General features: G+C 37.1%; 1 protein-coding gene across 26 annotated transcripts in view; it reads right to left on the reverse strand.

Moving 5' to 3' along the window:
- Window positions 1–15,666, reverse strand: part of LMBR1 (limb development membrane protein 1) — a 209,937-nt gene that overhangs the window by 161,431 nt on the left and 32,840 nt on the right. For 4 of the 26 annotated variants that reach the window (XM_063815872.1, XM_063815870.1, XM_054655415.2 and 1 more), the window contains one exon: window positions 14,948–15,070. The exons of the other annotated variants lie outside the window; for them this stretch is intronic. The gene's annotated coding sequence lies outside the window, so the exon portion shown is untranslated. Of the gene's footprint in view, window positions 1–14,947; window positions 15,071–15,666 lie in introns of those variants that run through there. 26 annotated transcript variants of the gene reach the window in all.

Consider the following 15,666-nt stretch of genomic DNA (forward strand, 5'->3'; position numbering starts at 1 on the left):
CACGCCTGTAATCCCAGCTACTCAGGAGGGTGAGGCAGGAGAATCGCTTGAACCCGGGAGAAGCAGGTTGCAGTGACCCAAGATCGCGCCACTGCACTCCAGCCTGGGCGACAGAATAAGACTCCGTCTCACAAAAAAAAAAGCTACACACCATGAAAATAAGAATACAACTATAACAGACCAAAACAAAAATCACAGAACTCATTAGACTGTGTTTCTAGTTTCAAAAGTAGGACGAGGAGTAGGTTCTACTCTAAAGTTGTAAGTCTCTTCCAGAGACAGAGTCAGAGGGATGAGTGAAATCAAAGAAAGCTATAATGATGCCTATTCTCCCTATGTCCAGGACGAAAGGAAATTCCTAACCAAAAAAAAGAAAAAAGCAGTCCAGCTTCTCACCACTAAAAGTGAAGTACACCTGAAAAAAAAAAGATGGGCTCTATTCTGGCATCTTGTGATACTGTGAACAAACTGAGCTTTGCTCCTGGTCAGAGAAGGAACAGCCATGCCCTGTTTCAGAGCTCACAGCAAAATACCCACTGGGGTGCATGTCCTACTGTGCTAGCTAGCCCGGAAAGAGGCAATGCAGCCCTGGAAGGAGGCAGCATGGCTTTAGTCCTGATGCTGCTGATCAAGAATGGCTAGGCACTTGAGAGGTGACACAGTCATAAGTAACTGAATAGTACCTTTAATATACATTGTTAAAAACTAATATTCTTCAATTTGAGGAATCACACCTGAATCTAAATTCAGACTGGTGCGTTATAATCAAATTGTACCACCCAGCTTTTCATTTAAGGCCTATCGGCTTCAACTAATTTCAAGTGAAGAATAAGTATCATAAAAGAGTGATGAGTACAAAGTGGGTTCAAGGACTGCTATCACCAACACATTTCTAACAAAATCCATGATGGATATACCAATTGCCCTGATTATTTGAATGTATCAAATTATCATGTGTACCCCAAGAATATATACATCTAATATGTATCAATAAAAAATTAAAAATAACAAAATCCTGAGAGAGAAGGCAAGTGAACTATTTTTAAACCAATAATCTTATATTCCATAGCAGAGAGGTCACAGATAATGCAGCCTGGGCAATGGAGCAAGATTCTGTCTCCAAATAAATAAATAATAAGCTACCCACTAAAATAATTAAAAGTACACTTCTTTGAAATTACCCTAACAACAAGAAAAATAAAATAGAAAAATCCAGACTATGTAGTAAAAGACAGGAAGACAAAAATAGTTATGAAGATAATAATGTAATAAAGATGAGACATATTTAAATCAATAATAGTAAACGGGAAAAACTATTAAAAGAAAACACTGATAGAATGATACATATCTTAAAACAAAGTGACTCAGAAGGGTTGAAAACCACAAAATAAACAGAGACATACCAGACTGATGGTAACAAAAAAGAAAGATGGGTTGAAATTTTTTTTTTAAGAGACAGGGTTTTGCTCTGTCACCTAGGCTGAAGTGCAGTGGCACAATCATAGTTTACTGCAGCCTTGAACTCCTGGGCTCAAGTGATCCCCCACTTCCATTCGCCATGTAGCTGAGATTACATGTGTGAACGACTGTGCCCATTTCAATTTATTCTTCTCTCAGACAAGGCTGAATTTAAGGCAAAAGTGTGAAGTAAGACAAAGTAGGGCACTTAAGGAAGAATGGTGTAAACCACAATGGGAAAAGAACTGTCATGAATCTTCATGTACCAAAAAGCACAGCACCAAAATACCTCAGAAAAAAAAAAACAAAACAGGAACAGTGGCTCACACCTATAATCCTAGCTACTCAAGAGGCTGAGGCAGGAAGATCACTTGAGACCAAAAGTGATCACTTAACAACACCCTGGGCAACCTAGAGAGACCCCATCTCTGCAAAAATAATTTACAATTTTTAAAAAATTAGCCGGCATGAACCTGTAGTGCCAGCTACTCAGGAGGCTTAGGCAGGAGGATGTCACTCAAGCTCAGGAGTTCAAGGCTGCAGTGCACAGCTATTGCTCATGCCACTGCACTCCAGCCTGGATGACAGAGAGAGACCCTGTCTTTTAAAAAAACAAACAACAACAACAACAAAAACAAAGATGCCAAATATGCAAAGATAAATCATGCCATAATCATGCCACTACACTCCAGCCTGGGCAACAGAGTGAGACCCAGTCTCATTAATTAATTTAATGTAAATAAATACATAAATGTAAAACACTATATTAGCATTTCACCAAAGCAAAATACTTAACTATAAATCTATCAAAATATGTACAGAATCTGTATAAGAAAGCTATAAAACTCTGAAAGAAATCAAAGAACTTAATTAGTGGAGAGAGATTGCATGTTCATGTATAGGAAGACTCAATATTGTCAAGATGTCGGTTCTTCCCAACTCCATCTATACATTCAGTGCGATTACAATTACAATCCCAGCAAGTTATTTTGTAGATATCAACAAACTGATTCTAAATTTTACATGGAGAAGCAAAAGATCCAGAATAGTCAACACAATATTGAAGGAAAAAAACAAAGTCATCTATTACATAGTAGGGTGGCTATAGCTAATAACAATGTATTGTATATTTCAAGACAGCTAGAAACGAGTATCTTGAAAGTTATCACCACAAAGAAATGATAAGAGTTTGAGGTAATGGACATGCTAACTGCCCCTTTTTGATCATTACACAATGTACACATACATGCACTGAAACATCACACTATACCCCATAAACATACAATTATGCATATAAACAAAATTAATTTTAAAAAGAAGAAAGAGGACTGACACTACCCAGTTTCAAAACATTATAAGGCTACAATAATTAAGACAGCATGACACTGATGGAAAAACACAGACAAATATAAATCCACAGAAAAGACAGCCCAGAAATATACTCACATAAATACGATCAACTGATCTTTGACAAAAAGAGCAAAGGCTATATAATGAAGAAAGGATCACCTTTTCAACAAATGGTGCTGAAACAACTGGACATGCACATGCATAAAAATGAATCTAGACATAGACCTTATACACTTCACAACAATTAACTCAAAATGGATGATGATTACAAACCTAAATGCAAAACACAAAACTGTGAGACTCCTAGAAGGTAACAAAGGAGAAAATCTAGATGGCCTTGGGTTTGGGGATTGCTTTTTAGATACAGCACCAAAGTCATGATCCATGAAAGAAAGAACTGATAAGCTAGACTTTACTAAAACTTAAAACTTGTGCTCTGCAACAGATACTGTCAAGGGAATGAAAAGAGAATCACAGGCTGGGAGAAAATATTTGCAAAAGACTCCTCTGATAAAGGACTACTATGCAAAACATATAAAGAGCTCTGAAAGTTCAACCACAAGAAAACAAACAGTCCTATTGAAAAATGGCCAAAGACCTCATGAGTGAAGATACGCAGATAGCAAATAAGCACACAAAAAGATGCTCCACATCAATACAAAGTAAAACAACAAGATACCTGTGATGACACACCTATTAGAATGACTAAAATCCAGAATACGAACACCACCAAATGCTGGTGAGGATGTGGGGCAACAAGAACTCTCATTAATTGCTAGTGGGAATACAAAATGGCACAGCCACTTTGGAAGTTAACTTGGCAGTTTCTTACAAAACTAAAAACACTCTTACCATATGATTCAGCAATCCCATTAGATTTGGTATTTACCCAAAAAAGTTGAAAACTATCCACACAAGAACTTGCACAGGAATGTTTATAGCAGCTCTTTTCATAATTGCCAAAACTTGGAAGGAATCAAGATATCCTTCAATAGGTAAATAACTAAAATGTAGAAGATCATTCAACACTAAAAAAAAAAAAAAATGCAGAGGACTGAAACGAGACCCTTTCCTTACACTATATACAAAATCAACTCAAGATGGAGCAAAGACTTAAATGTAAAACCTAAAACTATAGAACTCTGGAAGAAAACCTAGGAAATATCATTCTGGACATAGGCCCTGACAAAGACTTCATGACAAAGACACTAAAAGCAACTGCAACAAAAACAAAAATTGACAAATGGGAATCTAATTAAACTAAACAGCCTCTGTACAACTAAAGAAATATCAACCGTAAATGACAACCTACAGAATAGGAGAAAACATTTGCAAACTATGCATCTGACAAAGGTCTAATAAAAGCAACCCCACTAAAAAGTGGGCACAGGACAAGAAAAGACATTTTTCAAAAGAAGACATACATGCAGCCAACAAGCATATGAAAAAATGCTCAACATTATTAATCATTAGAGAAATGCAAATCAAAATCACAATGAGATATCATCTCACACCAAGTCAGAGTGGCTACTACTAAAAAGTCAAAAAATAACAGATGCTGGTGAGGTTGCAGAGAAAAGGGAATGCTTATAAACTGGCTAGTGGAACTGTCAATTAGTTCAGTCACTGTGGAAAGCAGTGTGGCAATTTCTCAAACCATTTAAAAGAGAAATACTGGCTGGGCATGGTGACTCACCCCTGTAATCCCAGCACTTTGGGAGGCCAAGGTGGGTGGATCACTTGAAGTCAGGAGTTCTAGAACAACCTGGGATCATGGTGAAACCCCGTCTCTACTAAAAATACAAAGATTAGCTGGCTGTGGTGGCAGGAGCCTGTGGCCCCAGCTACTAGGGAAACTCAAGTACAAGAATCACTTGAACCTGGGAGGCGGAGGCTGCAGTGAGCAGAGATTGTACCATGACACCGCGGCCTGGGCGACAAAGCAAGACTCTGTCTCAAAAAAAAAAAAAAAAAAAGCAAAACAAAACAAAACAAAAACAGAACTACCATTTGACCCAGCAATCCAATTATTGGCTACAGACCCAAAGGAATATAAATCATTCTACCGTAAAGACACATACATGCATTATATTCTTCAGAGCACTATTCACAATAGCAAAGACATGGAATCAACCTAAATGACCATCAACAGTAGAATGGATAAAGAAAATGTGGTATGTACATACCATGGAATAGTATGCAGCCATAAAAATGAATGAGATCATGTCCTTTGCAGCGACATGGATGGAGCTGAAGCTGGAGACCATTATCCTAAGTGAACTAACACAAGAACAGGAAACCAAATACCACATGTTCTCATTTATAAGAGGGGGCTAAATACTGAGAACACATGGACATAGGGAACAAGAGACATCAGGGTCTACTTGAGGATGGGAGGGAGAGGATGGAAAAACTACCAATCAGGTACTACGTTTCTTATCTGGGTGACAAAATAATCTGTACACCAAACCCCTGTGAAACATAGTAACAAACCTGTACATGTGCCCCTGAACCTAAATAAAAGTTAAAAATTAAAAGAGCTGTCAAAGCAATGAAAAGTCATGGAGGAAACTTAAATGCTTGCTGCTAAGTGAAAGAAGTCAATTTGAAATGGCAACATTTGTATGATTCCAACTATTTTCCGGAAAAGGCAAAACAAAACTGTGGAGACACTAAAAGCATCAGTTGTTTGTTGCCAGGGGTTGAGGGGAGGAAGGAATGAACAGGCAGAGCTTAGAGGACTTTTAAGGACAGTGAAACTATTCTGTATGATTCTATAAGGTTAGATACATGTCCTTATAAAATTTTCCAAACCCATGGAATGTACACCACCAGAGTGAACACTAATGTAAACTATGGAATCTAAGTCATGATGTTCAACGCAAGGTCATCAACCATAACAAATTTTCCACTCTGGTGGGGGATGCTGATAATGGCCAAGGCTATGCATGTGTGGAGCCAGGGGATATATGGAAAAATCTCATTACCTTCACCCAATTTTGCTGTGAACCTAAAATTGCTCTAAAAAATAAAGTCTGATTTTAAAAAGTAATACGATTGCATTAGTGCTATGGTTTGTGTGTTTCCCAAAGTTCATGTATTTGAAACTTAATTCCCAATGCAACAGTGTTGAGGTGGGGCTTCAAAAGTGATCAGGTCATGAGGATTCTATCCTCATAAACTGACTAATGTTATCACAGGAGTGGGTTAGTTACGGTGAGAGCAGGTTTGTTATAAAAGCAAGTCTGGCCCCCTTCTTGCCCTTCTGCCTTCCACCATGGGATGATACAACACAAAGGCCCTTGCCAGATGCCAGCCCCTTGATCTTGGGCTTCCCAGCCTCCAGAATCATACACCAAATAAATTTCTGTTCATTATATATTATCCAGCCTGTGGTATTCTGTTTCAGTAGCACAAAACAGACTAAGACAGCTAGTAACAAATGTGTTTATTAAATTCAATGTCCTATATTCCTCCCACCCTGCTTAGACTCTCGTAACCACCAATCTACTTTCTGTTTCTATGTATTTGCCTATTCTGGGTATTTCATATAAATAAAATCATACAGTATGTGCCTTTTTGTGTCTGGCTTCTTTCACTTAGCGTAATGTTTTCAAGGTTCATCCATGCTGTAGCATGTAACAATAGTTCATTCCTCCAGACATTTTATGAGAAAAACCCCTGTTTCATTAAAAACACATTGGGTATATTTTTGCTTGCAGCTGAAAGCATTCCTTTCAAATACATTTGTATACCCACACAAGGATGTATATATAAAGATGTTCACTTTTCTATTGTTTGTAATTGCAACAAATCACCCTTTGAAATGGTTTGGATGTGTGTCCCCTCAGAATTTCATGTTGAAGCGTGATCCCCACTGTTGGAGGTGAGCCCTGGTGGAAGTGTTTGGATCATGGGGGCAGATCCCCCATGAATGGCTTGGTGCCCTCCCCTTGGTGATGAGTAAGTTCTATTAGTTCACACAGGATCTGGTTGTTTAAGGACTTTGGCACCTCTTTCTCTCTCTTGCTCCATTCCCTCTTGCTCCCTCTCGCCATATGACACCCGCCACTTCACCTTCTGTCATGATTGGAAGCTTTCTGAGGTCTTCAACAGAAGCAGATGCCGACAATATGCTTCTCAAAGAGCCTGCAGAACTGTGTGCCAAAATAACTATCTTTTCCTTATAAATTACTCAGTCTCGGGTATTCCTTTACAGCAACGCAAAATGAACTAACACACCCTTCAAAACAGAGAAGTAAACAAAATTACCAATGCCCTATCTTCAGAACAATTAATTTGAATACAATACACATGCTGATACCTACTCTTCTCATAGTTGCTAAACTGTCATAATAAATTGCCCTGTGTCTTTCAACTTGTGCTTCAATAAAGGCAAAGCAATGCTTCCTCACAGAAAACACTAAGACCCTTAGCAAGGGGTAAATATTCACTTTTTCAAGATTATCACAGCATATTTCAAGTTCATTAATGTCATCAATAATATTATACTTTAATACAACATGCTGTGAAATATTTTAGGCCCAGTAACAAGAATGGACGACTATACACCAGATTACTCTTCCTACTGGTTTCCTGAGGAGATGGTAAAGTTGGGGGGCTGGGGAGTGAGGAGAGAAGAGGGTAGAAAGAAGTCATGATTGTAAGCCAAAAACAATGGAGAGAGAAAGAGTAAAGATACTCACACATAAAAACAGTAAACACATAGTGACTAATGTAAAATTATTTAAGTCGTATAGATATACATAGAGGTATGAAACAATGTGCTTATTTCAGAATGGTGGAATTTCAGATTATTTTTACCCTTTTACCTTCTTCCTTAGATCTATGAAAAAATTAAAGTTTTAACAATAAGGACTTTAATTTACACAGGATGAAAGTACTATTTTCAAAATGAACACAATAAAATTTATTCTAATAACCTTTCAGGAAAGCAATATGATGGCATATGTATGCACTCTGATTCAATACTGTTACTTCTGGGAATTTATATTACAATAAAGAAACATTCCTCCACTTTTAGATAATTAGGTTACCATTACTACTACTAGCAACAAGAATCACAATAATAGCTGCCACTTGAGACTTTAAGAACACACCTCTAGGAACAAAGTAATATAACAAGTAATAAAGATTTCGGTCCAGGTCTCAAAAGGGTAACCAAGAGAATAACAAATAATAATAACATAACAATAAACACCAGAGGAAATGGGAAAAACAAAGTAGTGTGAATACTCACTACTGTAGTGTAAATCCTATCAGAAAGCTAGTAGTTAAATCCTCAGTGTCTGTATTGGGAAGTCAATATACGTGTTCAATGTTGGTAAGCCAACAAATATTACCAAGCATTACAGAAATGACTTAGAAAAACTAAAAAAAATAAGAGATTGCTTATGGAAAATACTTGGATAGGAGCCTTATTCTTCTTAAGGTTTCCTGTACTAGCTGATGGATAGCATATTTCTATACTATCTGATGCATCCATTAGATTTAAAAAATTATAGGCTTCTACACCCCTGACACAATAATTTTCAAGTAATCCTTTAGAGATCTATCTATGATTCTCACTTGGAGTTTTACGTTATTTGGAAAAGTAACACCAAATAAAATCTTTACATTATTGCCTTTTGCTAAACATGGTTGAGACCTATGATTCTCAACTGAGGGTGACAATGTCCCCCCAGGAGACATGTTGCAATGTCTGCGGACAGTTTAGTTGTCACAACCAGGTGAATCGTGCTACTAGCATCTGGGGTCAGAGAACAGAGATGCTGTTAAAATCCCATGATGCACAGAACAGACCTGAACAATAAAGAACAATCTGTCTAGAATGTCAACAGTGCCAACGCTGAGAAACTCTGTTTTAGATTAACTGCCAAAAAAGTACAGAAGATAAGCACAGAAGTAATTACATATACAACATAACTTGAACAGTAAATTACAAATAATGCTTTTTTGTTTTTTTGAGACAGAGTCTCAATCTGTCGCCCAGGCTGGAGTGCAGTGGCCCGATCTCAGCTCATTGCAAGCTCTGCCTCCCGGGTTCACGCCATTTTCCTGCCTCAGCCTCCCAAGTAGCTGGGACTACAGGCACCCGTCACCACACCCAACTAATTTTTTGTATTTTTAGTAGAGATGGGATTTCACTGTGTTAGCCAGGATAGTCTCGATCTCCTGACCTCGTGATCTGCCTGCCTCGGCCTCCCAAAGTGCTGGAATTACAGGCGTGAGCCACCGCACCCGGCCGAATAATGCTTCATTTTTTATTGTAAGTTGCCACAGTAGAAAATGTTAATACTAATTTCACTAATATATTGTAATAAGCACATTCCTTTCTCTTTTAAAAAAAAAATGGGTCACATAAAGAAATATTACCCAGATTAAGGGACAGATCATTCCAAACTACTTAATGTTAAAAGAAAAAAAAAAAAGCACTATCCCTTATGATCTCACACCCTGTGCTTTAAAAACATTTACACTAATTTTTGTCATGCCATCCAAAACTGTATTTAAAATTAAAAGTAAAATAGAACCACTTTCTAAAAGTCCTAGAATAACTTCTCTGGATTAAATCTATACAGAAACTGGATATCAAATGAAGATTCTCAAGCAGCTGCCAAATGATGAACCCAAAGGAAGTCACCACATAGAATAAAGCTTTTGTTTGTTTTTGTTTTTTGAGACAAAGCGTCGTCCTGTCACTGAGACTGGAGTGCAGTGGCGTGATCTCAGCTCACTGCAACCTCCACTTCCTGGGTTCAAGGAATTCTCCCGCCTCAGCCTCCCAAGTAGCTGGGATTACAGGCACCTGCCACCACACCCGGCTAATTTTTGTATTTTTGGTAGAGATGGGGCTTCACCATGTTGGCCAGGCTGGTCCCGAACTCCTAACCTCAGGTGATCCACCCACCTCAGCCTCCTAAAATGCTGGGATTACAGGCATGTGCCATTGTGCCTGGCCCACATAGAATAAAATTTAAAAAAAAAAAAAACCACCTATATACATCATATACCATACACTAAAAGCAATCTTCAAGTAAATCAGACATAAAGGTAAAAGATAACATAGTGGCTTCTGGCTTCCAGTCCAACATGAAAGGAGCTTGGAAGTCATCTTTCCCATCCTTGTAACAAGAAAAAAACTGAACAAACTGAAAGTCAACAACTCTTCTTAAATCCATAAAAGAAGTTAAATTACAGGGCAAACTACTGCTCTAAAAAGTGGAGAGACAAAAGCCTTTGTACAGAAGCCTGCTGCTAGAGCCAGCACTGGTAAAACACTTCAACTGTAATTGATGAATTACTAGAGGTTCAGTATGGACTAACTAGAGAGAGAAAAACTCCAGAATTCTAGTCTCAGGGGGGACTCCCACACTTTTTTAAAGTTTTTCCTTCAGGAGTCCTACCAGATTCTCAGAGTAAAGATTAGGGAAACTGTTAATTTAAAAATAATAATAAAAAAATAAAATCCCTTCAAGCTTCCAGCAGGAAAAGGAAAAAGTAACCATTCTGAAATATGCCCAGGGCATGCTGTTCACCTCAAGAAAGGCCCGTCTGCAAGAGTAACTATTTGTACCCACAGCTTAACCTATTTGAATTTTATCAGAGCCTAATCAACCTGGAAGAAGAGAGACACCCAGCTTCAGCCCCCTCTAGCCTTCTTCACCTAAGGAAGGAGGTCAAAAGCCGAGTACCACCTGTGAAGGTCACAGACCAGGGGCATAGGCTCAATAAAAGACTGAGACCTAATCACAAGACTACAAAATGTTCCCCTCAATCAGGCTCGAGTATAATAACAGGAGATTACAGCTAAAAGAACTGCAAGGCTCAAATTCTATTTAAGAAGTAGTCTCTAGGGGAAACCAAAGACAACAGAAGAGATAAAAACAAGAACACTAGGGGAAATTATACCCTCTGAAACCTGTAGCTACTTCAAACAGTAAGCAGCCTAACTCATACATACATAAACATAAAATCTAACACTAAAGGCCAAATTACCTCAATCCCTTTTATCTACATCGTATCCGGCTTCCCACAAAATACAAAGCATGCTCAAATGCAAAAATCACAATCTAAAGAGTCAAAGAGTCAGAACCAGACTCACATATGACAGAGATTTGGGGATTATGAGAGTCTGAATTTAATTATTAATATGCAAAGGTGGAAAAGTAAACAACATTCAAAAATATGTGTGTAATGTCAGCAAAGACATGGAAATGTTAAGAATAATTTTTTTAAATGGGAGAAATCAAATGTACTGTAACAGAAATGAAGAATGCTTTGATGAGCTCATTGGTAGACTAGACACCTGTGAAGGTCACAGACCACAGGCATAGGCTCAATAAAAGACTGAGACCTAATCACAAGACTACAGAATGTTCCCCTCTCCCCATCTCTTAACACCATAGCAATTAGTCAATTAGAAGATATGTCAATGGAAACTTCCCAAGCTGAAAAGCAAACAGAAAAAATAACAATTCTGAAAAGAAACAGAATAGCCAAGAAGTACAGAACAATTACAAAAGGCATAACATACATAACAGGAATACCAGAAAAAAAGAAAGCAACAGATAAAATATTTCAAGTGATAATGGCTGATAATTTGCCAAAATTAATACAAACACCTAACAACAGATCCAGAAAGCTCACAGACCAACAAACAACGTAAATACAAAAAAAAAAAACCTAAGTCTAGGCATATTATATGCTGCAAGCTGCAGAAAATCAAAGATAAAGAGAATATCTTGAAATAAGCTACAGGAATAAAAATGCCTTACAAATAGAGGATCAAAGATTAGAATTGCATCAGACTTCTCTTCAGAAACCATGCAAGCAAAAAGAAAGCAGTAAAATATTTCAAATGTTAAAAGGAAAAAATGAAAAATGAAAACACCAACCCAAAGTTCTGTATCCAGCAAAATTATCTTTCAAAAATAAAGGAGAGCACTTTGGGAGGCCGAGGCGGGCAGATCACGAGGTCAGGAGATCAAGACCATCCTGGCTAACAAGGTGAAACCCTGTCTCTACTAAAAATACAAAAAATTAGCCGGGTGTGGTGGCGGGTGCCTGTAGTCCCAGCCACTCAGGAGGCTGAGGCAGGAGAATGGCGTGAACCTGGGAGGCGGAGCTTGCAGTGAGCCAAGATCACGCCACTGCACTCCAGCCAGGGCGACAGAGCAAGACTCTGTCTCAATAAATAAATAAATATAGACAGATAGGTAGATAGATAGATAAATAGAGTTTGTCAGACAAAAGAAAACTGAAGGAATTTGTTGCCCATAGACTTAATTAGCAAGAATTTTTTTTCTTTTTTTGTTTTTACTGGAGGCACAGGTGGCTTAGCAAGAAATTTTAAAAGATCTTCATAAAAGAACATGACCACAGGACAGAAATTCAAATCTATGTAAAGAAAGATCATTAGGCCAGTGTCAGGCATGGTGGCTGGGCTCATGGCTGTAATCCCAGCACTGTGGGAGGCCAAGGTGGGTGGATCACTTGGGCCCAGGAGACTGAAACCAGCCAGGCCAACATCGAGAAACCCCATCTCTACTAAAAATACAAAAATTGGTTGGGCATGGTGGCACGTGCCTGTAATCTCAGCTACTCAGGAGACTTGAGGCACAAGAACTGCCTGAATCTGAGAGGCAGAGGTCACACCACTGCACTCCAGCCTAGGCGACAGAGCGAGACTCCATCTCAAACAAAAAAAGAAAAGAAAGATCATTAGAGAAGGAGTAAGTGAAGGTAAAATAAAGTCTTTTATTTTCTTTTTCTTAATCTAACAGACAACAATTTATTGAAAGTAATAATAACAATAATGTATTTGGTGATTACAGCTTCTAGATAAGTGAAATGAATGACAGCAAGAGGGGAACTAGGAATATTCTCTCATAATGTACCTGCACTACTCATGAAGCAATACAGTGTTATGTGAAAGTGAAGGTAGATTACTTGCAAATGTAAATTGCAAACTCAAGGGCAACCACTAAAAATATTTTGAAAGAAGTATAATTGATATGCTAAGAGAGGAAAGAAAACAGACTCATAAAATGCTCAGCTAGAACCAAAGACAGAAAAAAAGACCAAAAAAACCACCAAGAACAAGGACAATAGAAAATAGTTAAAACTATGGTAAATATTCAACCAATAATATCAATTATCACTTTAAATATGAATGGTCTAAATATACCAATTAAAAGAGACAGAGTGGATAAAAAATACTTAACTATATGTTGTCTATAAAAAAGTATTTTAAGACAGACAGATTAAAAGTACAGTGACAGAGAAAGACAAACCATGTTAACAATAATCAAGAGAACAGCAGCTATATTAATTTCAGGCAAGGCAGACTTCAGAGCAAAGAAAATTAACAGGACAAAGAACAGCAATACATAGTAATAAGGGGTCAATTTTCCAAGAAGAACTAACAAAATGTCAAAATACGTGAGGTGAAAATGGACAAAAATGTAAACAGAAATAGATGAATCTACTATTATAGTTGGAGACTGCAACATCCTTCTATCAGCAATCGGCAGATGCAGCAGGCAGAAAATCAGTAAGGGTACATAGTTGAACTGAACGGCATCATCAATCAACTGGATCTAATTGACATTTATAGAATATTTCATCCAACAATAGCACAATATGCATTCTTCTCAAGCTCACGTGGAAACACTCACTAAGACATCATATTCTGGGTCATAAAGAATACCTTAACAAATTTAAAACAATATAATTCCTAACAACTATGCTCTCAGATCACAATAGAATTAAACTATAAATCAATAACTGAAATATAGCTGGAAAACTTCTTGGAGATTAAACAAAAAGCCTCTAAATAACACATCATCCAAGAAGTCTCAAAATAAATTTTAAAATATTTTGAACTAAATGAAAATGAAAATAAATCTTATGAAAATGTGTGAGATGCAGCAAAAGCAGTGCTTAGAGAGAAATGTATAGCACTGAATTGCTACATTACAGAAGAAGAAATATCTAAATTGAATAAGCTTCTACACCTTAGGAAACTAGAAAAAAAAAGAGCAAAGTAATTCCAAAGTAAGCAAAAAAAAAAAAAAAAAGTTTAAAAAAAGCACAAATTAATGAAAACAGGAAATCGACTTTAAAATTCACAAAATCAAAAGCTGGTTCATTGAAAAGAGCAATAAAATTGATAAACCTCTAGCCAGGCTAACCAAGTAGAAAAAGAACACAAATTACTAATACATGAAAATGAAAAAGGGGCCATTACTCCTGTTTCAACAGACACCAAAAAAAAAATTACAGGAATATTATGAACTCCGTGCCCACAAATTTGAAAACTTAGATGAACAAATACCTTCAAAGACACAATCTACCAAAACTTCCAAGTCAAACAAATCATATTACTAGTTCTATGTCTATTAAAGAAACCGAATCAACAATTATCTTCCAAGCACCAGTCTCAGATAGTTTCACTTTTGAATTCTACCAAATTTAAGGAAGATGTGATACAATTCTCCAAAATATCTTACAGATAACAGAAGCAGAGGGAATGTTTTCTAACACACTATATGTCAACATTACCCTAATACCAAAATGAAATAAAGGCATTGAAATAAAGGAAAACTACAGACAAATCTCTCTCATGGGCACACATGCAAAGTTCCTCAACAGAATATCAGCAAACTGAATCCAACAGTATATAAAAAGAATTATACACCACAACCAAGTGAGAATTATCTAGTTATGCAAACCTGATTCAACATTCAAAAATCAATTAATACAATCCATCACACCAACAGGCTAAAGATGAAACATAACCTATCAATAGATGCAGGAAAATCATCTGACAAAAATCCAACAGCCATTCATGATCAAGACTCTCAGAAACCTGTGAATAAAAAAAAAAATTCTCAACTTGATAAAGAATGTCTACAAAAACCCTACAGCTAACATCATACTTAATGATTAAAAAAACTAGGGCTGGGCACGGTGGCTCAGACCTGTAATCCCAGCACTTTGGGAGGCCGAGGCAGGCAGATCACCTGAGGTCAGGAGTTTGAGACCAGCCTGATCAACATAAAGAAACTCTGTCTCTACTAAAAATACAAAATTAGCCAGGTGTGGTGGCGCATACCTGTAATCCCAGCTACTCAGGAGACTAAGGCAGGAGAATTGCTTGAATCCAGGAGGTGGAGGTTGCAGTGAGCCAAGATTGCGCCATTGCACTCCAGCCAGGGCAACGAAAGTGAAACTCCGTCTCAAAAAAAAAAAAAAAAAAACACTAGAATCTTTCTCCCAAGACTGGAATCAAGGCAAAGATATCTCCTCTCAACACTCCTATTCCGTATCATACTGGAAGTCCTAGCTAATACAGGAAGACAAGAAAAGGAAATAAAAGGCATACATATTTGGAAGAAAGAAATAAAACTCTCTTTGTTCTCTGATGACATGATTGTTTATGTAGAAAATCCTAATGAATCAACAAAAATTCCTGGCACTAATAAGCAAGGATGCAGGATAAAAAGTTAATGTCCAAAAATAAATTGCTTTCCTATATACCAGCAATTAACAACTGGAATTTGAAATAAAAAAAAAAAAAACACCATTTACATTAGCAGCCCCAAAAAAGAATTACTTGGATATAAAACTACAAAACTCTGATTTTAAAAATATCTAAATTAATGCAGAGGTATTCCACATTCACAGAAGGGAGATTTGCTGTTGTTAACATGTCAGTTCTACCCAATCTACTCTACAGATTCAGACAATCCCAATCAAAATCCCAGTAAATTATTTTCTGGATATCAAGAAAATAATTCTAAAATTATACTGAAAGGCAAAAGACCTAGAATA

Source organism: Pan troglodytes, chromosome 6 (genome assembly GCF_028858775.2).
Source record: "Pan troglodytes isolate AG18354 chromosome 6, NHGRI_mPanTro3-v2.0_pri, whole genome shotgun sequence".
In the NCBI taxonomy this organism is placed as follows: domain Eukaryota; kingdom Metazoa; phylum Chordata; class Mammalia; order Primates; family Hominidae; genus Pan; species Pan troglodytes.